At 48.5% G+C, this 27343-nt stretch overlaps 1 protein-coding gene across 1 annotated transcript in view; it reads right to left on the bottom strand.

The window, feature by feature from the left end:
* Window positions 1–23041, bottom strand: part of VPS37C (VPS37C subunit of ESCRT-I) — a 31801-nt gene extending 8760 nt beyond the window's left edge. Inside the window, 1 exon segment of the mRNA XM_033207401.1 lies at window positions 22747–23041. The gene's annotated coding sequence lies outside the window, so the exon portion shown is untranslated.
* Window positions 23042–27343: the final 4302 nt, after the last annotated feature.

Genomic DNA, 27343 nt, shown 5'->3' with positions numbered 1-27343 from the left:
AGGAGCTGCCCCCTCCACCCTCTCCTGAGCAACAGGATATATGAAAGTACCTGCAGCCAGAAGCAAAACCACAATCCTCGGGTGCTACATGGAGCTCCCCAAGGAGCAGAGAGGAAAAGGCAGGAGGAGAGGGCCAGGCTGCAGGGACAGAGATTAAGTCTGGCCCAAGGCTGCCTGCAAGCACTGACGCCACCATGCTCTCTGGTAGGTGCCTATTTCTGTCTGAACCAGAAACACACCAAGCTCCTCACATGGGGGCTTTGCTGGCTTCGACATCACCGGTTAACGATGTCACTGCTTGTTACATTTAGTGCTCCAGAAACCTCAGGTTTCCCTCCAGAATTCCCCTCAACTGCAGCCCTCTCCATGTGTCACCAAAATGGACTGTCATATGCGCATCCTCATAGGAGCAGGAAAAAAAAAAAAATCAGCCAGTTGGCCTCACAGGCAATCAGGAAGGAAAGAAATGGACTGACCCAAAAAGGACATCTGCTTTGACGGACAGCTGGTGTCAGCGGCCCTCTCCATCCCTCTGCCTAGAGGGCCATCGATTGTCTGTGTGGTAGATGGGTCACAGCCAGGCCCAGCAGGGAACCCCAGGGACTGAAGACAGGAAGCACAAATACGCCCAGCACCTGCTTCCTTTCCGCTGACAGGGTCCTCCATTTTCATCTGGTATCTTTTCCAGAGGTGCATTCCATAGCTTTTTTTTTTCTGCTTTTTTTTAGACATGGTCTCGCTGTTGCCTAGGCTGGAGAGCAATGGCACAAACAGGGCTCACTGTAGCCTTGATCTCCTGGGCTCAGATGATCCTCCCACCTCAACCTCCTGACAGCTGGCACTATAGGCGTGTGTTACCACCTCCAGCTAAGTTTTACATTTTTTGTAGAGACAGGGTCTCACTAGTTTGCCCAGGCTGGTCTCGAACCACTGGACTCAAACGATTCTCCTGCCTTGGCCTCCCAAAGCACTGGGATTACAGGTGTGCGCCACCATGTCCGGCTCCATAGTTTTCACGTTGGTTTTTTCTCATTACAAAGGTTATGTTAGTTTTCAAAAGATTCCAGCACCACAGAAATCTAGGGTCCTCCACAGCCCACCTGCACCAGGACTCAGCTAGGGTGAGCCAAGGCTGACAACCCAGCTAAGAAGGCGTTCTAGAATCAAGGACCAAGGTTACAGCTGTGTGGTCAGATGCAACCTTCTCCAGGTCTCAGTTTCCCCATTTGCAGCAGGAAGGGAACGTCATCTCCTAGGGCCATCAGAAAGATAAAAGGAGGACTGAGAAATGACACGTTCCCATGTACCAAGAAGTCCCAGTGCACTCCTCAGGGGACCCCCCACCCGCTCAAGGATGCCCTGGTTTAAACAACAAATCATATGGCCACTGATAAAGAGCTACCCATACAGGGACGTGACCAGTGTTTATGTCCTGGGGGTTAAAAGTGGCCCCCAACCTCTAAGCGGGGATTGCCAAACTTCAGTGTGCACCTGAATGCCGGGAAAGCTCACTGAGGATACAGCTGGCCGGCCCCTCCCACAGAGCTCCGCATCAGTAGGTCAGGGAAGGGTCCAGAAATCCAGAATTCCTCCTGGAGAGACTGACACAGTTGGTCCAGGGCCAGATTTTGGGAAGATAACAGCTCCATGCCAGTCGCATCACAGTGGAGACCCCTGGTTTCTGAACAAGGACAACGTCAGTTTTCCCTGTGCTGTTCTCCCCTAACAAGGAGAGGTAGCAGCAGCCATGTCATATGCAGACAGGGCATCAGAAAGGTTAGAGTCACAGCCAACAAACGGCAGAGCCAAAATTCAAACCTGCATTCCGTCCACACATCACCTTACTGCTCCAAAACCCTTGGTCTAAAAGCCCCAGAGCCAGGTTGGACATGGTGGCTCACACTTGTCATCTCAACACTTTGGGAGATCAAGGTGGAAGGCTCATTTGTGGCCAGGAGTTCAAGACCAGCCTAGGCAATATAGCATCTGATTGTAAAAATTGTAAAATGAAATAAAATAATGAAAATAAATAAAAGCTGGGCCAGGCACAGTGGCTTATGCCTGTAATCCCAGCACTTTGGGAGGCCGAGGTAGGCAGATCACCTAAGGTCAGGAGTTCGCGACCAGCCTGGCCAACACGGTGAAACCCTGTCTCTACTAAAAATACAAAATTAGGCCGGGCGCGGTGGCTCAAGCCTGTAATCCCAGCACTTTGGGAGGCCGAGACGGGCGGATCACGAGGTCAGGAGATCGAGACCATCCTGGCTAACACTGTGAAACCCCGTCTCTACTAAAAAATACAAAAAAACTAGCCGGGCGAGGTGGCGGGCGCCTGTAGTCCCAGCTACTTGGGAGGCTGAGGCAGGAGAATGGCGCAAACCCGGGAGGCGGAGCTTGCAGTGAGCTGAGATCCGGCCACTGCACTCCAGCCTGGGCGACAGAGCGAGACTCCATCTCAAAAAAATAAATAAATAAATAAAATAAAAATAAAAATAAAAATACAAAATTAGCCCGGCGTGGTGGCACATGCCTAAATCCCAGTTACTCAGGAGGCTGAGGCAGGAGAATCACTTGAACCCGGGAGCGGAGGTTACAGTGAGCGGAGATCATGCCACTGCACTCCAGCCTGGACAACTGAGAGAGACTCGTTCTCAAAAAAAAAAAAAAAAAAGAAGAAAAAAAAAGAAAAGAAGTAAAAGCTGACGCTGGAGCAGTGGAAGAGCAGCCTGCAGCTGGCCTGGGCTGGAGCAGAACTCTGGGAGGAACACTGGCAGCACACTCCAAATCCAAACCCAAATGAATTGGCCACAAACAGGAGATACCGAAACACATCAGGGCGCAGGCTGCAGCCAGCCAGAGACAGCTCGAGTCCAGGCCCTGCCCCTCGCACAGGTGGAACCTCCCTGAGCCTTCAGTTCTTCACCAGTAAAATGAGACTCATAACAGCACCTCCCTCACAGGGCGGGTGCGAGGTTCAGTGGAACAGCACAGGCAAAGTGCTGGCTCGGTGCCAGGCCTGGCCTGGAATAGGACTTGCCGGGCCACAGGAGCTGCACCCACACCGGCTCCACCCCAGGGGAGGCCTGCCACCAAGCATCTGCTCACTCCGCAGTCAGGGCTGAGCACCACAGGTGCAGCCAAGTGGAAGACGGAAGCTCTGTCGCGGGCAGCTGGCCGACCACACACACACAGCACAGTCAGCACCACCATCTGTCCAGCAGGTGCAGGATTCAGTCTCACACTTGGAGGTCTCACGTGTGGGGAGGCCCCCAGAAGAGCCGAGATTCCCTGGGACAGGCACCAACTCCCCCCCCAGCTGCTTACCATGGGAGGTGCCACCAGATGTTCGACAAGTATCACATTGAATAAGGTAACACAGCCTCCAACAACACAACACAAACTTTTTGGTCTCAGGAACCCTTTTCACTCCCAATGTTACAGAGGACGCCAAAGAGTTTTGTTTATGTGGATTACAGCTATCGGTATTTACCACATTAGAAATAAAAAGTGGAAGAAAAGATTTTTGAAACCGGGTCTCGCTCTAACGCTCAGGCTAGAGTGCAATGGCATGATCTCAGCTCACTTCAGCCTCACATCTCCCAGATTCAAGCAATCCTCCCACCTCAGCCTCCTGAGTAACCGGGACTGCAGGCATGTGCCACCACACACCCAGCTAATTTATTTTTTTAATTTTTTGTAAAGATGGGGTCTAACTATTTGATCCAGGCTGGTCTCAAACTCCTGTACTGAAGTAATCCTCCTGCCTTGGCCTCCCAAAGTGCTGGGATAACACGTGTGAGCCACCACACCCAGCCGAGAAATTTTTAAAATACAAGAATACACAAACAACACCTTCCATTCGCTTCCTGAATGATGACATGATCATGGGCCATGCAGCCTCTGAAAACTGCACTGTCTACTCAGGCAACAAAAGAGGGTGAAGAAAGAAAGTCATGTCTCAGAATGATGATGAAAACCACTCTAACCTCACGGATGGCCTGAAAGGGTCTTTGGAAACCTCCAGGAGTTCCCCTGAAACACACTCCGAGAGCCACTGGTCTAGAGGTTAAGAGATGAGACTCTGGAGCCGAACCGCCTCAGTATGAACCCAAGTCTGCCACTTACTAGCTGTGCCATCTAACCCCTTTGTGCCTCAGTTTCTCAATCTGTAAAACAGAGCAGTGAGAGGAACATAATAAGCACCACTAAGCATTTGCTGCTATGAGGACACTGGCAACCGTCTTACACAGTGGGCGTCAATATCACCCCAGCCTCACGGGAGGCTGAGAGAGGTGATGTTACTTGCCCAAGGTCATGCAGTTTGGAATGGCAATGTCTTTACTGGTCCAGGAATTCTCAACATGTGCCTTTTTGGAGTCCTTGAGTCCTAAGTCCTCCTCCAGACTTAGAACTGCAGAATCTCCAGTATTCTCTCTTTTTTTTTTTTAAACGGAGTCTTGTTCTGTCGCCCAGGCTGGAGTGCAGTGGTGCAATCTCAGCTCACTGCAACCTCTACCTCCCAGGTTCAAGCAATTCCCCTGCCTTAGCCTCTTGAGGAGCTGGGATTACAGGTGCCTGACACCAGCCTGGCTAATTTTTGTATTTTTAGTAGAGATGGGGGTTGAACTCTTGACCTCAAGTGATCCACCTGCCTCAGTCTCCCAAAGTGCTGGGATTACAGGTGTGAGCCACTGCGCCCAGTCAATTCTTAATTTTTTTTTTTTTTTTTTTTTTTTTTGAGACGGAATTTCACTCTTGTTGCCCAGGCTGGAGTGCAATGGTGCAATCTTGGCTCACCGCAACAACCTCCGCTTCCCGGGTTCAAGTGATTCTCCAACTTCAGCTTCCCCAGTAGCTGGGATTACAGGCATGTGCCACCACGCCCAGCTAATTTTGTATTTTTAGTAGAGACAGGGTTTCTCCATGTTGATCAGGCTGGTCTTGAACTCCCGACCTCAAGTGATCCACCTGCCTCAGCCTCCCAAAGTGCTGGGATTACAGGCGTGAACCACCGCGCCTGGCCGATTCTCAATTTTTAATGAAGTTTTCATTTTAACTAGGCTACCCGGGTCTGACGAGTTTGGCATCTATTATCTTATTTTCCCCTTTCCCCACCACTCTGGGGGAACTCAGGTGGATGCAACCCCATCTGACAGAGGAAAAGCGAAGACCCCGGGGGAGGAAGGGCCTTGTCACCCAGTCACAGCAGAGGCAGGAGGAGAACACAGACAGTGCTATTTCTACAGAGTGAGTCCCTACCCAGGACCCCAAGGGCACTTCCTAAGACTTGGCTCTGTGTGGACACAGCAGGACAGGTGACACCCAGGTGCACAAGACAGCAGTCTTCATGCTGGGATTTAGGCTTCAGATTTGCAGAGACGTGACAATGCACGTTACAGAGGGAGGCAGCGTCACACACTGTCAAGACCAAGAGGCTGAACGTCACGGCCACAGCTCATGAGAAGAGTGCCCAAGCTCTGGTCAGCTCCGCAGCAGAGATTCACGTGAAAACAGTGCCTGCCACAATGTCAGGCTTCTAACAGGCCAGGAGTCCCCCCTACACGGAGGCTGAGTCTGGCAAGGGGACCGGGGGCCTCCACCAAGCTGGTACCTCCTCTGCTCATGGGGCTCCCATTTCAGAAGGCACTGCTGGCATGTGCCAGACAAACATGTCCCAAATGAGGAGTGCTCAGAACCCTACTACCAACTTTGCCAAATAGTTGGAGGCCAGATGTTCTTTTTGGGACTCAATTTTCCTCATCTGTAAAATGGGCAAACAAACCCTTCCATGGCTCCGTTCTTCTGAAATCAAAGCCCTCTGTACTATCACACTGGTCTTTAATTGAAAAAATAAAGAGATCAAAGCCCTCTGTAAACTCCGTATCCTCTCCAGTATGTAAAGCCAGCGTGAGCTTAAGTGCTCCCTATTTCACAGATACAATGAATTCCAGAAAGCAGCAGGAAGGATACTACCAACATCTTTGCCCCACCTGCTCAGCCTATCAGAGGGCTGTGATGAGGATAAGGTGTTTAGCCATAAGGCCCGAGATCCAGAGATTAGGAGCCCACGCAAGCACGCTGATTATCCTGCCCCTCCCCGTTCTGCCTCCAGGTTGGGGAGGCCCACCTCACCGCCCTCACACAGCATCTCAGGCTGGGCAGGCAAGTGCCACCTTGTGGGGTTTACTGCAGCATCACCCACCCCTGGAAATTACGGGTCCCTTTCTCTCACCAGTGCCACAGCCATCACCCACTCCTCAGAGCCACCAGCGAGGCTGGAAGCAGCAAGGCACTTCTCTGGGTCCCTAATACGGAGAAGGAAGAACAGGAAACTCTTTTGCCCACAGCCCACAGAGCTACCAACTAAGAAGGTGCCCCTGAAGCCTGGCCATCCACTGCTGGCGGCATCTGACTCCATCACCCAACGCGAGGGACAAGTCCAAAGTAACACTTCTCAGAGTGACCCCGGCCACCGCGGATGTCTCAAAGTAGAGAACTTGGGGGTTCCTGAGATATCCTTCGGGGACCCAGAGTCCTTGGGCTTTTGCTTCTGGAGGGTGTGACGAGTCCAACTACCTGGACCCCTCAGTACCAGGGCCCTGGCCCAGAGCCACTCCCACTGCCAAGATGCCCGGGAGGATGTGGCACTGCTCTGGTGACCTCCGGGGTTTGCTACACAGGAGTGGGGAGTTGTTGAGGGTGAGAATAAATCCATCCCTTGAAGACAAGAATGTTTCACTCATCTTCATCAACCCAAGCCCAGCAGACTGGCTCTCAGATAGCTCACAATAACGTTTGCTCAAATAGTGATGGAGACAGGAAGGAGAGAACGAGTCAGTAAAGACATGGGGACATAGAATGGGGCCTTCTTCCCCTCACCCCTGCCTGCTCCCATTTCTCCACTCCCTTAGTGAATCAATACTTATGAAGCAATTGCATTGCCAAGAACACCGGGAGACCCGCATCAAGGGAGGAAGGATAAACAGGGGAAGCAGGATGTGAGCAAATATTTGTGGGGTTCTTACTATGAGCCCAGACACGGCATTCACAGGTAAGAGCTGATCCTAACTCTCAAGTAACTCAGTTTCATTTTAAAAAGCCAAAAATACAATAATTTATCATGAATATAGGTGAGAGTGGCATAACAGAGGCAGAGACCAATGGACTGAGGAGGAGAGATAGGCCGCTCTGTGGGCCTGGAAAGCTTGGCCACAGGGGTCTGCGCATGCCAGCCCAGGTGGAGCCACTACAGATGCAAGTGGCTGGGAGGGGAGGAGGAGGGAGGGCTGCGGGGCAGGCAGCTGCACAGGTTCACAAGCACAGCAGAAAATACCTTTTCTGGAGCGATATCATCAACTTGAAAGTGATCTGGCTGGGAGGGAACAAGGTGAGAAAGCTATGCGTGAGCCAGTCTGTGTTCCTTGCACAAAGAAGAGGAATAGTGCCCCTGGTTCTTCACTAACAGCGCCTGAGAAGGAAGAACACTTGCTTTTGTTTTTTCCTTTTGCTTTTTAAAGTTGTCTCTCTGCAGTTTTCACCCCCACCAAAGGTCCCAAACCCAGTGGCCTGCAAGGGCCAGGACGGCAATAGGAGGCCAAGCGCCAGGCAGGGAGTGTGTCTGGCTAGAAAGCTGCCCTGCTGATTCCAGGCCCCTCCTGCAACCTTGCCAGCTTTCCCAGACCCTTCAGCTCTCCAAAGGGAAGCCAGAAATCTACATCTAGGTGCATCTTCCCATTTTTAAATTTCAGCTCAAAGCTGTGAGAAACTGAGTGGGCCATCAAAACCCACTGGCTGCTGTGTGTGACCTGAATTGACGCCATATCCTCTATGGGAGACAAATGCAAGGGTACAGATCACAGAAAAGGGAGTGGGGCAGAGGGGAGAGGTGACAAAGACATCCCACAGGAGTCCTGGAGCCCCACCGTTTGCCACAATGCACTGAAAGGAGATTGGGGTGGGGACACAGGCTGAACGCGCTGGAGCTTTGCTATCAGAACCAAGGAAGCAGCATTTCTGGGTGCAGCCAGGCTGGCCATCTGGCACCTGTTGCTTTGATCTCTGGTCTCAACTTCTTTCCATTACTTTTTATCTTGACTAAATTGATTCCACAGGTCTTGAGCACAGGGTACACGATCTGGTAAAAGATAGCGCAGGGCCGGTGGATCTACGCCAAAGGCAGGGCCATATCCCCAGCAGGGGAGGCCACAGAACTTCCTAGCAGACAGGGGTGGAAGGGGGACTCTGGGCGGGGGGGAGCGGTTCAAACTTGGGGCAGCCTTCCAGATCTGTTCTTATCGGAAAAAAAGTCATGCACTGATGGTTTTGCTCCATGAGCTAATCAGCTCAAAAACAAATCGTTTCCACTGATCAGAGATCCTTTCCAAGCATAACCTTCAAAAAAAAAAAAAGCTGAACTGCAAAATGCAGCATTTTCTAGACAGTGAGGGCACTGAGATCAGAGTGTAGGATGCCAGTCCCAGAGACAACTTGCCCTGCCCTCACCCCTTGCCCCTAAGTGGTTCATGCCAAGCCTCCCCCCAAATTCTGTGTCTGCACAGAATTCTGTCCTGTGCAACAAGGTATTTGAAAACAGACGCCTTGAGTTTGTGCTTTGGCTCCACAGCTCTCTAACTGTGTGGCCTTAATCAAGTCTTTTAACCTGGGTTTCCTTAATTGGGCACCATGGTGATAATCCCACCTTTGGGGTTGCTGTGTGGCTCAGAGAAGCAAACAGCCCAAAAAGAGCTTTGGAAACTCCTGAGTACTGAACAAATATAAATTATTCCACCTCCTGGTGTTACTCCTGCAACCCCTGGGCTGCAATCTTGTGTCAAGTGAAATGGCTGCTGAGATCGGGCAGGTGGGTTCCAGCCTCCACTGGCTCCAGCACCCAGGAGCTGAAGCACAGCTCCCACCACTCCCCTCGCCTTACCAGACAACACTTACTTGTCAGTGACCTCAAGCCCGAAATCACACTGCAAAGACAGCTGTGATATCCCCTGGTTTCTTACAATTCCCCGCATCCACCTATGATACCAGAAAAAGCTATTACCAGGGCAACCTGCAAAGTCCAATCTGCACGTGTTAAAAAGGAACTGGCCCCATCTTACCCCGTATGTCAGAAACACCTGCTGTTGCCTTAGAAACCTTCCTAATTGTGCTACTGAATGAGGAAATATTTGTGGGCCTGATCTGGTTTTCTTTTCCCAAAATGATTCCAGCTGTGTATCCAAGTGCCAGACTGTTTTGTTTCCTGACTTCCCATAGGAAGTTAAAAAAAAAAAAAAAATCATCAAGTTCTTCTTACTGGTCCCAAAGCAGCACTGAACTGACCTTCCCATAACTGGAAAAGTTACAGTGTAAACCATGGAGAGGGAGGCGTTTTTGGTTTTCATTTCTTTTGCGTTTTTAGTTTTATTTTTTTAAGAGATGAAGGCCTCACTCTGTCACTCAGTTGCCCAGGCTGGAGTGCAGGGGCGCAACATGAGCTCCCTTCACAGCCTCAAACTCTCGGGCTCAAGCAATCCGTCTCACCTCCCAAGTAGCTGGGAGTCCAGGCCTGTGCCACTGCCCCCACCTGTTTTTCATCCTTTCTAAGGAACTGCTGGGGTGGGGTTGGAGATTCCTCCCACCTACCAGGGATGAATAGTTAAGACGATGTGAAGAGGGGCCGGACGCGGTGGCTCAAGCCTGTAATCCCAGCACTTTGGGAGGCCAAGGCAGGTGGACCACGAGGTCAGGAGATCAAGACCATCCTGGCTAACATGCTGAAACTCAGTCTCTACTAAAAATACAAAAAACTTAGCCGGGCGAGGTGGCGGGTGCCTGGAGTCCCAGCTACTCGGGAGGCTGAGGCAGGAGAATGGCGTGAACCCGGGAGGCGGAGCCTGCAGTGAGCTGAGATCTCACCACTGCACTCCAGCCTGGGCAACAGAGTGAGACTCTGTCTTTAAAAAAAAAAAAAAAAAAAAAGACTGCGTGAAGAGGCTTTAGAGACGAAAACTCCTGGATTTCAATCCCACCCTGACCTTTCACTAGCTATATCACCATGGGCACATTATTCAGCCTTTCTCATTCTGTTTCTCATTTGTAAAATGGGGCTAATACTACCAACACCGTGGGACTGTAAGGATTAAATGAGAATTAAACAAGACCACCAAGCAGCAGGTCTGGTGCCAGGCAGTACTCACTCCCACACCCTCACAGCTTACTGTTAGGAAATGCTGCCTGTCAGCTGTGCGAGGCGCCCAGCTAGGTCTGGAACCAGAGGACTCTGAAAGAGCTGATCACAGACGGAAGCAAAGGGTGTGGCTTTCTGAAAGAAGCTCCAAACCAATCTAGACAGGAGGCCTCAAATATAAGCATACATGGGGAAATGCACAATCTCTCCTAAGGAAATTGCTTTATGAAGGAAGCTGTCATCTTTACATAAACATTTACATAACAACTGAATGTTCCTCAATCCACTGAAAAACTCCATCTGACCGCCCTTTGCCCAGAGGCAGGGCCGTCAAGTGAGAAGACTCAAGAATAATGAGCCCACTCACTGTGCCAAATGCTGGGAGGCACCCAGAGTGGCAGACTTCAGGAAACTAAGCCGCTCGGTTGGCTGGGAGGCTCTAACAGCACCCAGCAGGCTGCAGAGCCCAGCACTCATACCCTGCCCCGAACGCCACTGGCTTGGCTTTGCTGACCCAGTCCGTCCCCTAAAGGGACTCCTCCCAAACCTGCTGAACCTCCGCACACACCTGCATTCCAGCATTCCTGGATCTCCACTCCCCTCACTCATCAACGTTTTTTCTCCCCTAACCAGACTCTCCTCCCAGTCTCCTTTCCTATCAGTGGCTTCAGCTCCTGGCCCTGACTTCCAGGTCAGCTCAGACATGTGGGTCCCTCCACCCGTGAGGTCCACTCACCAAGTGTTAGCTAGTCAGTGTTCCAAAGGCTCTCACACACACCTATCCCTGCCCTGTGCAGGCTGCAAACTAGTCCTCCCGTCTCCAGGGTCTCTTTCTCACAAGCATCCCAGCAGGCTCCCCGGATGTGTGTCCCATCACACTGCTTCCCTACAGCTGGCCATTTGCCCCCCTCCTACCCTCACCTACCACCTGTCAAAGGGTGGCAGCGGAGGGAGACGGGTCGAGCAGCCTAACCAGTCTGGACAGGACGCCTCCCTCCTCTGCCCATTTGCCCAGTTTGGCCTAATCCTGTCACTTTCAACCTTTTTCAAAGGAGATTTTTTTCTCCCCCCACCAAACAGAACATTTAATCTATGCCATACTGCAAAGAACACTTCACAACACATATGTTCTGGGCAAACGGGTGGGGAGAGCCCTGTTCTCACAGTTCAGTTTCCCCCTTGACCTAGAGTTGGCCCCTGAGACCACCGTCCTAACCCCTTATCCCTGCTGCTCCCAACCCTCACCAGCCCCTCCCCGGTACCCTCCTCCACTCCCTTTCAGCTGTGATATCTTGCCAGCAGTGCAGTGTGGGGAGTCATCAAACCAGGCCTTACCGCCTCCTGCCCAGTTGCCCTCTGGAGCCCCACTGTCCCATCAGTGTCAGGAAGTGTGACAGGCCCTGTGTCTGAGGTTTAGAGGCTGCTCACAGGCCGGTGGCTGGCCCAGGTGTTCCATATGCAGCAACTCAGGTAACCTTCACCGCGCCTACGCCGCTGTCCATCCTCAGGCTTTCCTCATTTTAAATAGGAGAAAACTGAAGTTCTGTGCCTGCCCACAGTTTCCCAAGGAGGAAACGCAGAGCCTGAACTGCAACAGAGACCGTCCAGCGTCACAGCCCATGCACCTCACTGTGCTTGGCTGCCTCGATCAAGTCCACATCCACAGAACACCAGGCCTGGCTCTGGGGACCAACTTCATCAATGGTCGTTGGTAAGGGTATCTTCAACTAGACCCCTCAAGAGTAGAACCTGTTCTATTTTGTTCAGAACCCAGCATGATGCTGTCCTAACAAATACTAAAGTGGTAACTACTCTCCTTCACCAGCCCTCAGACTGAAGTCTGAACAGGTGTACAGGCCCAGGAGCCCCGGCAGCACAGGAGCAGTGCCTCCTTTGAACCTCAGCTCTGCAGGGGAGACCCAGGGATTAAACACTGAATCTGTAAGGCAGGCAGCCCTGCACTCTCGCTTACTGGCTGGGGAGAGCTGGGTGGGTCATGTAAAATCTCTGTGCCTCAGTGTCTTCTATAAGATGGAGCTTTTGTTAGAACGAATTGAGTTTCACGGCTAGAAAGTCTAAAGTCTGGCTCTCAGGCAAGGATCAATAAACAGCCGCTCATGATTTCTATCACCGCGGCAGGGCACAGAAACTCAGCCCATTCTTACCTCTAACTCAAGCACTTCCCGTGTGGACTCTGAGGACAGAGAATTTTAGATTCCTCCAGAGATGGCATCAGTCAACAGAGGAACATAACTCCAATGGCTGGATGTGATCAGATCAACAGCATTCAGCGTCAATCAAAATGATGGCCAAGAAACAGGTGATTTAATAGGCAGCTGGTGTTTGAAACTTCCTGACAGTAAAGCCCAGCCACTTGGCAAGGCCTCTTCCTTCTTTGGCCCACGACTGACTTGAAAAGAAAAACATACTGACTTCACCCCAACTTCCACTTATATCTCCTTTGTCCCTACTGTTCAGATGACTCAGAAAGGATTTCAATCTGCAGCTGTCCATCCGCCCCCACTTCTAATCTGCACAGAGCAAGCTGAGCAAGAGGATTCAACTGTCCCTTAAGGAGGGATCAAGAGGAAGGTCAAGGCAAAGACACACTCAGGATGAACATCCAGGAGTGTGCACCAGTCATGCAAGGTGTGTCTGTTCAAAGCCCAAGATGATGAGATCGCTGAGGTGTGACCATCCTAGGCGGATATAAGGTGGCGCAGCTGCAGACCCTACCCCTGCCAGTGATAAGCCAGACCCAGAACTTCTGGGTCCAGTGCAATCATCCACAGGCAGACGGGTATAGCCACAGAAAAAGAGAAACCAAGCCAGGCCTTCTCAAATCAATTCTTGACTCAGGCAGGAATCCATGAAGGCCATTATCAAACAAAGGGTGGCAACGCTGTATCCGTGACCACACTGAGCTCTGGACTCATTTTCATCCTTGTACAGAAAGTCTGCCCTAAGTCCACCTCAGCCCTCTCCAGCCCTCTTTGACACCCCCCAGCAACCTTGGGAGAACACAGTCAGAGCTCCCACGGCCCTCCCATGGCTCCCCAGCATTTGGTATTATGTTCCAAATCCTGTGCTCCTTGGGTTGGTATACAACGCCCTGTATCAGCTGACCCCGAGCCTCTGTTTCTCCATGGGTTGCTACTCCATCCCAACTCTTTCTGTTCTACCTACTAGTCCCAGAACAAAAACCATACTTCCAGTCACTTGACATATATTCATCTCTAAAGATCAGTAAGACAGGGATCCTGCCCGGGAAGGAGTTCACAGCACAAGCTGCCCTGCCTTTGCTCTTCCTCTCTACTCTGCCTAGAATACTCTTTCCTACACTTTCCCCATCTAGAAAATGCCTGCTCCATCCCTCAAAAGCCAGCAACTCTCTAAAGCTTTCCTTGCTCCTTCCTCCCAAAGAGTTCATCCTTCCTTTCATGGTACTCTGTACACAGCACATAGCATTTCTTATTTAGAAATCAGCATGTTCCTCCAGCAGGAGTGTGAGCTCCCCAAGGGCACAGCCCATGTTGTGTTTGTTTCTGCATCCCAGCGCCTAGGTCAACACTGGGCACATACAAGGTGATATGGTTTGGCTCAGTGTCCCCGCCCAAATCTCATCCTGAATTGTAATCCCCATAATCCCCACACGTGGAGGGAGGGACCTAGTGGGAGGTGATGGAAACAGCAGTTTCTCCCATGCTGTTCTCGTGATGGTGAATGAGGTCTCATGAGCTATGATGGTTTTATCAGTGTTTGACAGTTTCTCCCACAGACACTCTCTCACCTGCCGCCATGTGAGACGAGCCCACTTCACCTTCCACCATGACTGTAACTCTCCTGAGGCCTCCCAAACATGTGGAAGTATGAGTCAATTAAACCTCTTTCCCTTATTAGTCACCCAGTCTTGGGCAGTTCTTTTTATTACAGCAGTGTGAAAAACAGACTAATACACCAGGCATCCAAGGAATGCTGACTGGACAGGGACTTCCGCTTTTGGCTAACATGGAAGGACAGGCACTAGATTTACTCTCCTGCCTCAAAAAACTAAAAAGCCAGACAAAGCCAAACAAAACACATAGAACGATAGTTTGTAAACACTGGACGTCAGACAGCACAGAAGAGGGACCCCTGACAGAGGGAAACAAAAAGCTCAGTACTAGAGCTGCTCCAAGTTACTCCTAGAGGGACTCCAGGCCCAAGGCACAGGGAGTGGAGGAGAGGAATTCCAACTCCAGGGAGGCCAGGGTAGCCAGAGTTCACACGGCAGAGTACCAGAGAGGAAAGGGCCATACAGAGAACCCCAGAAACCTACAGAGGGTCCCCCTCCGGTTCTCAGCCGGTACTGATCTGTACCAGTCCAAGGCAACAATCCTTGGACCTCAAACTGAAACAGAAATAGTCTTGTGTGCCCACCAGCCACAGTGGAAAAACCTCATCATTCACAGGACATTGATAAAGTACTAAGGACAGTATTGCCTCAGTAGTGAGCAAAAATCAGGCCTGGGCCTAAGGCTGTTCTGACCCCAACTAACAAGTCTTGAGAGCAGCCTTTAAAGAATCAAACTGTTCCCAGGTAACTTAACAGTGTTCCAAAACAATGCCAGGAACATTTATAGAAATACAAAAATATCCAGCACCCCACAAAGTAAAATTCACAACATGGGATATACAATAAAAAATTACCAGACATACAAAGAAGCAAGAAAATAAGACCCATAATGAGGGAAACAATAGAAACAGACCCAAAAAACACAGAGATAATGGAATTTGCAGGCAAGGACGTTAAAACAGTTACTAAAACTATATTCCATATGTTCAAGAAGCAAAACGAAAGATTAAGCATGTTAGAGACAGGGAAGATATTTAAAAGACCCAAATCAAACTTCTAGAGATGAAGACTACAATGTCTATGATAAAAAGTATACTGAAAGGGAGTATCAGCAGATCAGACAATGCAGAAGAGACCAGTCAATTTGAAGACATAGCAACAGAAACTATCCAGCACAAACCACAGAGAGAAAAAAGAGAGAGACTAGCAGGAAAAATAAATGATCAGAGAGCTATGGAACAACTTCTAGCACCCTTATATACATGTAACTGGATTCCCCAAAAGAGAGGAAAGAGAAAAGGGAATGAAAAAAATATTTGCAGAATTACTGACTGAAAAATTTCCCAATCTGATGAATGTGATAAACCCACAAATCCAAAAAACTCAATGAACCCAAGCACAAAAAACATGAAGAAAACTACACTACACAAAAGCACATTATTATTACATTGTTTAAACCCAGTTAGAAAAGCAGTTAGACCCAGGCATAGTGGCTCATGCCTACAATCTCAGCACTTTGGGAGGCCAAGGAGGGAGGACTGCTCGAGCTGAGGAGTTTTTGACCACCCTGGGCAACATGGTGAGACCCTGTCTCTACAAAAAATTAAAAATTAGCCCAGCATGGTGGCACACATCTGTGGTCCCAACTACTTGGGAGGCTGAAGTGGGAGGATCCCTTGAGCTCAGAAATCTGAGGGTGCAGTGAGCTATGATCATGCCACTGCACTCTGGCCTGGATCAAAGAGTGAGACTCTGTCTCAAAAAAAAAAAAAAAGGAAGAAAGAAAAGAAAAGCAGTTAGAAGGAGAAAAAGATATATTAAAAACAGAAGAGCAAAAAATAAAAATAAACAGGCCAGGTGTGGTGGCTCATGCCTGTAATCTTACCACTTTGGGAAGCCGACGCCATAGGGTCACTTGAGGCCAGGAAGTCAAGACCAGCCTGAGCAACATAGCAAGACCCTATCTCTACAAAAATAAAGAATAATCATTTTGCAGCTGGAAACCATCATTCTTAGCAAACTATCACAAGAACAGAAAACCAAACACCGCATGTTCTCACTCATAGGTGGGAACTGAACAATGAGATCACTTGGACTCGGGAAGGGGAACATCACACACTGGGGCCTGTCATGGGGAGGGGGAAGGGGGGAGGGATTGCATTGGGAGTTATACATGATATAAATGACGAATTGATGGGTGCTGACTAGTTGATGGGTGCAGCACACCAACATGGCACAAGTATACATATGTAACAAACCTGCACGTTATGCACATGTACCCTAGAACTTAAAGTATAATAATAAAAAAAAAAAGAATAATCATTTAAAAACAATTACCTAGGCATGGTATACACACCTGTAGTCTTAGCTACTAGGGACCCTGAGGTGGGAGGATCACTTGAGCCCAGAAGTTTGAGGCCTCAGTGAGCTATGATCATGTCACTGCACTCTGGCCTGTATGACAGAGTGAGACTCTGCCTCTTAAAAAAACAAGAAGAAAAAAGGAAAGAAAAATGGCAGATTACTCATATGAAACAATGCAAGCAAAAGACACTGGAACATCTTTAAAGCACTGAAAAAAAAAAATTGTTAATCCAGAATTCTATACAGGGAAAATGCCTTCCAAAAACAAAGCCAAAATAAAGACTTCTCTAGACACCCAAAAGCTGAAAGAATCCATCACTAACAGAGCAGCACCACAAGAAATGTTAAATGGACATCCTCAAGTCAGAAGGAACATGCAACAAGACAGAAATGTGGATCTACATGGAGGAATAAAGAGCACCAAAAACGTTAAACAGATGAGTAAATATAAAAGAACTTTACACTGGGCGAGGTGGCGGGCGCCTGTAGTCCCAGCTACTCGGGAGGCTGAGGCAGGAGAATGGCGTAAACCCGGGAGGCGGAGCTTGCAGTGAGCTGAGATCTGGCCACTGCACTCCAGCCTGGGCAACAGAGCGAGACTTCGTCTCAGAAAAAAAAAAAAAAAAAGAACTTTATATTGTAATCTCCTTAAAAAATAATTGACTATTTAAAGCAAAAATAACAACGTGTTATGGGATTTATGGCATGTGTAGAGGTAAAACAGGTGACAACAGCACGAAGTCCAGGAGGAAGGAAATGAAAGTAAACTATTGGAAGATTCTTACACTAAAGTGGTGTGACATCACTTGAAGATAGGCTGTGGCAAATTAAAGATGCATACTATATACTTTAAAGCAACCACTAAAAAAAGTGTTAGAATAAACCAACAAAGGAAACAAAATGGAATCATAAAAATTACTCGATCCCAAACAAGTCATAAAAAAGGAAAAAGGGAACAAAGCACATGGGACAGATTGAAAACAAACAGCAAGAAGGCAGATTTAAACTTCACCATACCAATAATTGTATTAAATCTAAATAGTCTTAACACCTCAATTAAAATGCAGCTTGTAAGACTGGATTAAAAAGCAACCCCCGGCCAGGTGCAGTTGTTCATACCTGTAAACCCAGCACTTTGGGAGGGGTGGGCAGATAACTTAAGGTCAGGAGTTCAAGACTAACCTGGCCAACACAGTGAAATCTCGTCTCTACTAAAAATACCAAAAAATTGGCTGGGCGCGGTGGCTCAAGCCTGTAATCCCAGCACTTTGGGAGGCCGAGACGGGCGGATCACAAGGTCAGGAGATCGAGACCATCCTGGCGAACACGATGAAACCCCGTCTCTACTAAAAAAATACAAAAAACTAGCCGGGCGAGGTGGCGGGCGCCTGTAGTCCCAGCTACTCGGGAGGCTGAGGCAGGAGAATGGCGGGAACCCGGGAGGCGGAGCTTGCAGTGAGCTGAGATCTGGCCACTGCACTCCAGCCTGGGCGACAGAGCGAGACTCCGTCTCAAAAAAAAAAAAAAAAAAAATACCAAAAAATTAGCTGGGCATGGTAGGCACACGCCTATAATCCCAGCTCTCAGGAAGCTGAGGCATGAGGATCATTTGAACCCAGGAGGAGACTGCAGTGAGTCAAGATCACACCACTACACTCCAGCCTGGGCAACAGGAGGAGACTCTGTCTCAAAAAAAAAAAAAAAAAACCCCATCTATATGCTGCCTACAAGAAGCCCACTTTCAATATAAAGACACAAATTGTTTAGAAGTAAAATTTTTAAGAGATATACCATAATTTTTAAATCTTCTATTTTTAAAAACCCTTTTATACGCAACAAAATTTACCATTTTAATCATTTTTAAGTATACAGTTCTTTCACATTAAATACATTTGCTTTGTTGTATAACCATCACCACTATTCCTCCCCAGAACATTTTCATCACCCTAAACCGAAATTCTGTACACATTAAGCACTAACTTCCCATTCTCCCTTTCTCCCATCTTCTGGCAACCACCATTCCACTTTCTTTCTCTACAACTGGACCACTCTAGGAACCTCATGTAAGAGGAATCCAACAATATTTGTTCTTTCGTGACCGGCTGGTTTCACTTAGGATAATGTCTTCAAGGTTCACCCATATCACAGGATATATCAAATCTTCTTTCCTTTTTAAGACTGAATAATATTCTATCTAATATATATACCACATTTTGCTTAGCCATTCACCTGTCCATGGACACTTGCATGGTTCCCAACTTTTAGGCTATTGTAAATAATGCTGCCATGAACATGGGTATACAAATACTTGTTCAAGTATCCGCTTTCACTTATTTGGGTATATACCCAGAAGTGGAACTGCTAGATGATATGGCAATTCCATGTTTAATTTTTTGAGGAACTGCCATACTGTTTTCCACTGGCTATACCATTTTCCATTCCCATCAAAAAAGCACAAGGGTTTCAATTTCTCTACATCCTTGTCAACATTTATTATTTACTGTTTTTTGTTTTTTTTTTAATAATAGCCATCATAATGGGTGAAGTGGTAGCTCACTGTGGTACTGATTTGCATTCCATAATGACCAGTGAAGTTGAGCATCTTTTCATGTACTTATTGGCCATTTGTGTATCTTCTTTGAAGAAATATCTATTCAAGTCCTTCACCCATTTTTGAATCGGGTTGTGTTTTTTGCTGTTGGGTAGTAGAAGTTCTTTACATATTCTGGAAATCAATTCCTAACACTAATTTTTTAAAGCTGGATTAGCTATACTAATATTAGACAAAGTAGATTTCAGAGCAAAGAATATTTCCTGGGGCTAAAAGGGTCATTTCATGATAAATGATATAGTTTGGATATCTGCCCCCTCCAAATCCGTTAAAATGTGATTCCCAATGTTGGAGGTAGAGTCTAGCGGTGAGACATGTTTAGGTCACAGGACAGATCCCTCATGAATGGCTTGGTGCCCTCCCCGCAGTAATGAGCTCTTGCTCTCTTAGTTCACATGAGAGCTGGTTGCTTAAAAGGGCCTGGCATCTCTCTTGCTCCCTCTGTGGCTGTGTGACACACCTGTTCCCCTTTCACCTTCTGCCATGAGTAAAACCTTCCTGAGTCCTCACCAGAAGCAGATGCTGATGCAATGTTTCTTGTACAGCGTGTACAACCATGAGCCAAATGAATCTTTTTTCTTTATAAATCGTCTGCTTCAGGTATTCCTTTATAGCAATGCAAAACAGCCTAATACAATACAATAAAGAAGGTCCATTCATACACGGAATGTAATACAAAGGTTTGTGCAATTAACAACGGAGCTTCAAAACATGTGAAACACAAACTGATAAAACTACAAGGGGAAATGGACAAATCCACAATTATAATCAGAAGTGTCAATGTCCCTCTCTCAATAACTGAAAGAACAGAAGACCAAAAATCAGTAAAGACACAGAAGACTTGAACAACATTACAAACCAACCTGCCTGAATTGAAAGTTATAGAACACTTGACCCGGCAATAGCAGAATATGCAACCTCCTCAAGGGCTCACAGAACATTTACCAAGATAGACCATATTCTGGGCCATAAAACAAGTCTCAGCAAATTTAACAGGGAAATATGTTCTCTACTTAAAAGAAAATAAATTAGAAATCAGTGTTTACCAGACAGGAGAATAAAGTAATCCTATAATGCTGACTTTGTAATCCTGCTTGAGGTGGGACCAGATAAATCAGTAGCGGGACTAAAAATACTTACAGATCTTCAAAGGTAGGCCTACCTGCCTGAGCTATCTGTTTGACGTTCACTGGGGAGACTCTCCTCTCTAGCCCATCCTAAGCCCCAGGGGTCCTACTTGTCAGCCTCAGCTAAATCAAGACAAACCTGTTTGATATTTGCTTAGTCTTTCACATAAACCAGTAAAAGAAGATAAAGAGGTGAGATATGAATTGGAAGGAGCACCTACTAAGTAAACATGCCTTTAAATCTAGCAACACCTCAGACAGGGCTGCCATTAGACACCTCTCTCTCATTCGGTAAGCACCTGGGGACAGACCAAAACCTTGTGGAAACGCCACATCTTTCAAGGACACTTCTAACAGAATTTCCACACAACAGAGATCCAACTGGATCAAAAGAGCTAAATCCATTAAACCAGGTCTTCAGTGATCTGATTGTGTCAGCCTGGAAAACCCCTACTATTACTTGGCCAACAGTGTCCAGAAATGATTCATATGGCTAGCTAACCCAAAGGCCTCTTAAGGGCAAATTAACAAATTTCAAAGCAATAAACGAAAAGAAAACAAGAATCCTCGGGAATAATCTCACTTCCAAGCTACCAGTGGCCTAGCAAATCTACAAAGTTCTTACGGGCGGTGTTTCCCAAACTTGCCTTACAGTAAGAATCACCCAGTGCGTTCGTTAAAAATAGATTTCTGGGCCCTCCTCCAGACAATAGTACAGGAATCGCTAGAGGTGGAGCTCTGTATTTTCAACAAGCGTCCGAAATTATTCCTAAGGTCCAGCCCCTTTGGGAAACTAAAGGGTCTGAGAGGCAGTATCACACAGTTAAAAGCACATTGACTTCGAAATGAGACTGACGGGTTAGAAACCCCACTTGCGGCCGGACACAGTGGTTCACAACGGTAATGCCAGCACTTTGGGAGGCAGAAGCGGATGGATCACCTGAGGTCAGGAGTTCGAGATCAGCCTGGCCAACATGGTGAAACCCCGTCTCAACTAAAAAATACAAAAATTAGCCAGGCGTTGTGGTGAGCACCTATAATCCCAGCTAATGGGGAGGCTGAGGCAGGAGAATCGCTTGAACCCAGGGGGCGGAGGCTGCAGTGAGCAGAGATCACACCACTTCACTCCAGCCTGGGCAACAGTTCAAGACTCCGTCTCAAAAAAAAAAAAAAAAAAAAAATCCAAACTTGGTCACTTATTGGCTGTGTGATGCTAGCCAGGTTATCTAACATCTCTGCAACTCACTTCACCTGTAAAATGGGATCATCGCCTATTTGGACATGTTCACAAAATCCGGTATGTTCAGAAAGCCCTAGAACAGTGCTCAGCATATGAAGCCAAGCAACAAGTCACAGCTATTGCTACCTGCAAAACAGCGGCAGAAACTGCTCAGAAAGTCTACAATGAAAATGTGCTACTTAATGGAAATTACAAAGGCATGAAACCACATTTCCAAGATAATCTAGGAAACAGGCTTTTCTGGGCACTACCACTGCAAAGAACAAAGACTCACTTTAGCGTCCAGTATGTTCACCGCAACAGTCCCCAATCCCACCCGGAACTAGAGTTCAGGTCTCTGCAGGGTTGCAGCTTTGGACAACAACGTAAGAGTCTTTCCTTCCCCAGTTCCTCGGTCACCATCACCTCCAGCTCTAAGGCCAAGAGTCACAGAAATGAGAGTCTGGTGGCAGCATCTTGATGCATTAGTAGGAAACGGGATTCCTGGAGCCAATAAAAAGGGTGGAAAAGGCCTTAGGCAGCAACAGGAGAACTGAGCGAAGGGAAATGAGTCTGGGAAGTTTCTGGAGCTGAAGACTGACATTCCCAGGGTAAGTGAGCCCAGACAAGAGGTAGCTAGGAGAGCACTGCCTCAGCTCGGCGACTAAAACCCCAGGTTGTAGAGTCAACTCTGCCAGTAACTCTCAAAACAGCTCCAGGTAACTCCTTCTCCCATCAGTAAAGTGGGAAATCTCATCGGCTGAGGAGGAAATGGAGAGGAACCAGGCATATAATGGGTATGTATACATCACTGCCCTTTGCGCCCAGAGGGTCCCGGGGTAAGAAATGGTCAATGATACTGGGAGGTCCAAGTCTGAGTCCTGAACAAACCCAAAGCTGAAAGTCCCATCTCTGAAAGCCCTGGAGAAAGGGCACAAGCCAGTAAGTCAAAGACAAAGTCCCTCCAACTCTCACCCTGCCACTGGTCTCCCGCGTGCCCTCTGGCAAGTCAGACCCTACTCTTAGGCCTCAGCTTCCCCATCTATACAATGGGCTAATTGGCTCTAATGTCATCAGATTTGTGACCACAAGATGCTCACATACGGGGCGAGGGTCTGCGGAGATGGAGAAAGGAGGGTGGCGGTGAGGGGTGAAGCGGAATTGAAGGTGCGACCCGCAGGGGAACCGGGGCGGCGCCTCGCGCTCTCCCCCGTTCCCTCCCACCGCGAGGGGCAGGGGCGCCGGCCCCCGGCGCGAGTCACGCGCCCCTCGTGCCCAATCACCGGCCTCTGCCAGGATGAGGCGGGCAGGCGGGGGCGCTCCGGGAGCCACCGCCGGCGCCGCCCCCACCGTCGTCCTCTGCCCCGCCCGCCTGCGGCAGAGCTGGGACCCTCCCCAGTCCCGGCTCACCTGCCAGGGCCGCCGCCGCCGCAGCCGCCGCCACCGCGGGCTAAACCGCAGCCGCGCCCACACTTCCGGGGTCCGCCAGGCCCGCCCCCTGCCGGATGTGACCCCCCTTGCAACGTCCGGCGCCCCAGTGGCGCGCGTGCTCGCCCCGCGACCCCGTTGGGCGCCCCGCCTCGCGCGCCTCTGGGTTACCACGACATCGTGCCTCACACACACGCTCGCAGTCTCCCGTGCCACAACCACGGGAGCGCCCACGAGACCCCTCCCGCGCACGCCGCACGCCCCCCGGAAGAGGCCCCGCCCCCTGGGCGGAGACCAGGCCGCTCTGGGCGAGTGCGCCGGCGCGGAAGTCCGCTGCCTTCCGAGTGGCCCCGAGGACTCACTCAGTACACAGCTCGACCTTGGGAGCCTTCTCGGAGGGGCCCAAAAGGAGCGGGAAGCAGATGGAAACCCAGAGCCTAGGGGGAGCCCCAGATGGGCTGAGCTCAGACTGAGAAGCCCCAAGGCCACCACACACTCATTTCCATTTACTAGTTAATCTCTTTCCCCCACCCATTTATTCTACAGAATTACCGATATTCCCCATCTCCCTTCCCCCTCCCCCCGAAACAGGAGATTGCAGCATAATAAGGAAGGCCCCTCTGCTCTAGCCCTTTAAAAAAGGAACCTGAAGTGACTTGATGTTAACTAATCAGGTTTTTTTTTTTTTCTTTCTCTATTCTGTTTCCTTTCCCATCTGCAAAACCCACTGCTCTGCTATTTCCCAGCGGGATTTGAGACCAAATAAGTCTATTTACAATGGTAACTGATGTCAATGTCTAAAGTTTCCAACCTCTCAAAATCAAGAGGTTGACCAAAAAGGGAGAAGTGTTAAGCTTAACCTAAAGCCCTCTCCTGGCATACTTTAAGTTTGTCCTAAAGGTGTCTCCGTACATAGTGAACTGGAACCTACTCATACCAATCACAGAGTTTCAGCCAATCACAGGCAGCCAACTGTTCAAACCTTGTTCCAATAAGGCAAATGTCAATCTGTCATTATTAGGGAACCAAACTGGATCCCTTTGCCCTCAGAAAGCCAGACACCGAAGTATCAGGTTTTGGTAGAGGGAAAGATTTGTTGCAAGTCAACTGGCAAGGAGACATGCTCAAATCTGTCTCCCCAAGCCAGGGGCTGTGGCAGGTGTTATAGGCAGAGGGTAATGAGCCGTGATCTGATTGAATCTTGCAGTGAGCAATGATCTGACTAGATCTTGCCATAGGGTGATGCCATGCCTCAATCTGATTAGATCATGGATTATACCATGTATCTACTTCTTAATTCTGTTCCCGTTCTTTGATCTGAGCATTTAGGTTGCGCCTGTGGTTGCATGCTTGGTTCTTCTGGGCACGCTCAGGTTACATAACTTGCAACCTGGGATCCTGGCAACTGAAAAAAACAACTCACCACTTTATTACACAAAGTTGAACCAGATGGGGCTGGTTCTGTGCTTACATAACGGGTCCAACTCTTTCTGTACCTCGCTTCTGTTTTCTGGACATCCCTTTCCTTTTTCTTTTCTTATTTTTAAATTTTAATGATTGTTATTTTTTAATAGAAATGGAGATTCGCTATGTTGCCCAGGCTGGTCTGAAACTCTTGGGCTCAAGCAATCCTCCAGCCTTGGCCTCCCAAAGTATTGGGATTACAGGCATGAGCTGCCACGCCCAACCTACTTTTTGTTTTCTATCCATAAATGTTATCTGACCACGTGGCAGCCTCAGAGTTACTCTGAACCTATTCTGGTTCTGGGGGCTGACTGATTCACAAATCATTATTTGCTCAATTAAACTCTGTGAAACTAAATTTGTCAAAACTCCTTCTTATAACAGAAGGGGTCCATGAAGAAGGCAGTCTCAGCTGCTGCTGACCCTTCTGAGACACTGGTGACTCCTTTGACGGGGGGCATGTTGGTTTTGCAAACGTGTCACTTGGTACATAATGTCAGAGTGACTCCCATTGACAGTACCTGCCTGAAAGCTAGGTTGAAATTGTTTCTGAGGGGTAGGGAGGGCCAGGCCAGGTGACCTTAATTTTTTGTCATAAGCCTTTTTGTACTCTGTGATTTTTTCTTTTTAGACAGAGTTTTGCTTCCCCCTGGAGTGCAATGGTGCAATCTCTGCTCACTGCAACCTCTGCCTCCCAGGTTCAAGTGATTCTGCCTCAGCCTCCCGAGTAGCTGGGATTACAGGCGCCTGCCACCACACCCAGCTAGTCTTTGTATTTTTAGTAGAGACAGGGTTTCACCATGTTGGCCAGGCTGATCTCAAACTCCTGACCTCAGGTGATCCACCTGCCTCGGCCTCCCAAAGTGCCGGGATTACAGGCGTGAGCCACCACGCCCAGCTGCTATGTGATTTTTAACTCTGCATGTGTTTCATTTCTGAAGGAAAATAATTAGGAAACACTATTGATGGATTAGCTTGAGTTTATATCCAGCAATCTCTTCACTGATTGGTACCATGTTGGAAGGCAGAACATGGACATGATGGCTGGAACAAGTGTAGTCATCCTGAACCATGAGGCGACCATAGGAATAGAGGTCACACTAGTGGCACAACAGAATAGAAGAAACCTGAGCCCTGATTCCATAAAGGACCATGACACTGCAGGATGGCTGCCTCCAGGCTCTGTGTGAGAGAGAAATAAACCACCTCTTGTCACTGTTGTTTTGGGTTTTCTGTCACTTGTGCCCTTTGAGTCTTAGACTCTACTTCTGGAAAGCCCCTATACCCTAAGACTGGGTAAGTGCCCCCCTTGTATGTTATTCAAACACCCCACCCTTCAACCCTTTCTTAGCATTTTTTACACTTTTCTGTAGTTGACCTTTCACTCCCCCTAGATAGTAACTTCTCTTTTTTTTTTTTTTTTTTTTTTTTTTTTCAGACGGAGTCTGGCTCTGTCTCCCAGGCTGGAGTGCAGTGGCCAGATCTCAGCTCACTGCAAGCTCCACCTCCCGGGTTTACGCCATTCTCCTGCCTCAGCCTCCTAAGTAGCTGGGACTACAGGCGCCCGCCACCTCGCCCGGCTAGTTTTTGTATTTTTAGTAGAGATGGGGTTTCACCGTGTTAGCCAGGATGGTCTCGATCTCCTGACCTTGTGATCCGCCCGTCTCGGCCTCCCAAAGTGCTGGGATTACAGGCTTGAGCCACCGCGCCCGGCCGATAGTAACTTCTCTAAGGACAGGCAGAGACTCTATTTTACACATCATTTTATGCAGATGCTGGAAACCGCTAACGCTAAAAAAAAGAAGAGGAAGAAGAGGAAGAGGAAGAAGAAGGAGGAGGAGGAGAAGGAGGAGAAGGAGGAGGAGGAGGAGGAAGAGAAGGAGGAGGAGGAGGAGAACTTGTGAATGAGACAGACGCGATGATTCTACCAAGGATGTTGAGGGAAACGACACACTGCCGCCTGTGCTCTCTCTGCGTGTCCTGAGTCATTGCCACATTATCTTATGGGGGCAGAGGGTGCTGGCCCTCCTGAATAACCAAAGATAGAGAATTAGGACAAAGGAGGGAGGAAGAGAAAACTGCAGGAAATTCAGGTCATGGGAGGGACGTGGCATTGGGAAAAAGGGTGCTCTTTTTATCTGGTTCCTGCTATTTTCCACTTTGGACCTTTTGCAGCTTCCCTTGGCTCTAGCCCCATCCCCTCCAGTCCTGGTCTCCTATCGCATACACCTATGTTCCCACATTCTGTACCTCGATTACACCAAATTTCGTTCATAACTGGAGTGGCTCTGATAAATGAAAAAAAAAAAAGTTATAAACACAAACAACCCCAGTTAGAGAAGGCGGTACCTCACTCTGTATAAACACAAACAACCCCAGTTAGAGAAGGCGGTACCTCACTCTGTTTCTTACATTCACTTAATTCCTTTGTTCATTCCACACGCATTCACTGAATACCCACACTGCTAAGACCTGCGGATACACAGATGAACAGATACCCTCTCCAGCCTCAAGGAAGTCACGTTTCTGGTTGAGATTGGAGAGGAATAAAGGTATCGCTAGCGCCAGATGCCTCAGTCCTTCAAATGACCCTGATCAGGAACAAAAAAATATGATGGTACGTTGAAGTATCTATTTCATTGCCTCTCTACCCCCTTCTAAAAAGTGGAGTTTGGTTTTGCTTGTTTGCTTGCCTGTTTGCTCAGCTGCTCAGCCCTGGACCTTGTCATACTGGTTGAATGGATGGACAAGTGACATAAGTAAGGAAGACAAGACAAGGAAGTTAAGAGTTCGAGGTAATGAGACATTTGAGAAGCTGAGGTATTGCGAAAACTGAGAACTGGGTTGGAAGAGCAGTTTTGTTGTTGTTTTGGGGTTTGTTTGTTTGTTGAGGCAGAGTCTGGCTCTGTCACCCAGGCTGGAGTACAGTGGCACGATCTCAGCTCACTGCAACCTCCGCCTGCTGGGTTGAAGCGATTCTCCTGCCTCAGCCTCCCAAGTGCTGGGACTGCAGGCGCCTGCCACCACACCTGGCTAATTTTTTGTGTTTTTAGCAGAGACTAAACGGGGTTTCACCGTGTTAGCCAGGATGGTCTCGATCTCCTGACCTCGTGAT

This window comes from Trachypithecus francoisi, unplaced genomic scaffold, assembly GCF_009764315.1.
Source record: "Trachypithecus francoisi isolate TF-2019V2 unplaced genomic scaffold, Tfra_2.0 Lachesis_group8, whole genome shotgun sequence".
In the NCBI taxonomy this organism is placed as follows: Eukaryota; Metazoa; Chordata; class Mammalia; order Primates; family Cercopithecidae; genus Trachypithecus; species Trachypithecus francoisi.
This window is presented reverse-complemented; position numbering and strand designations above follow the sequence as displayed.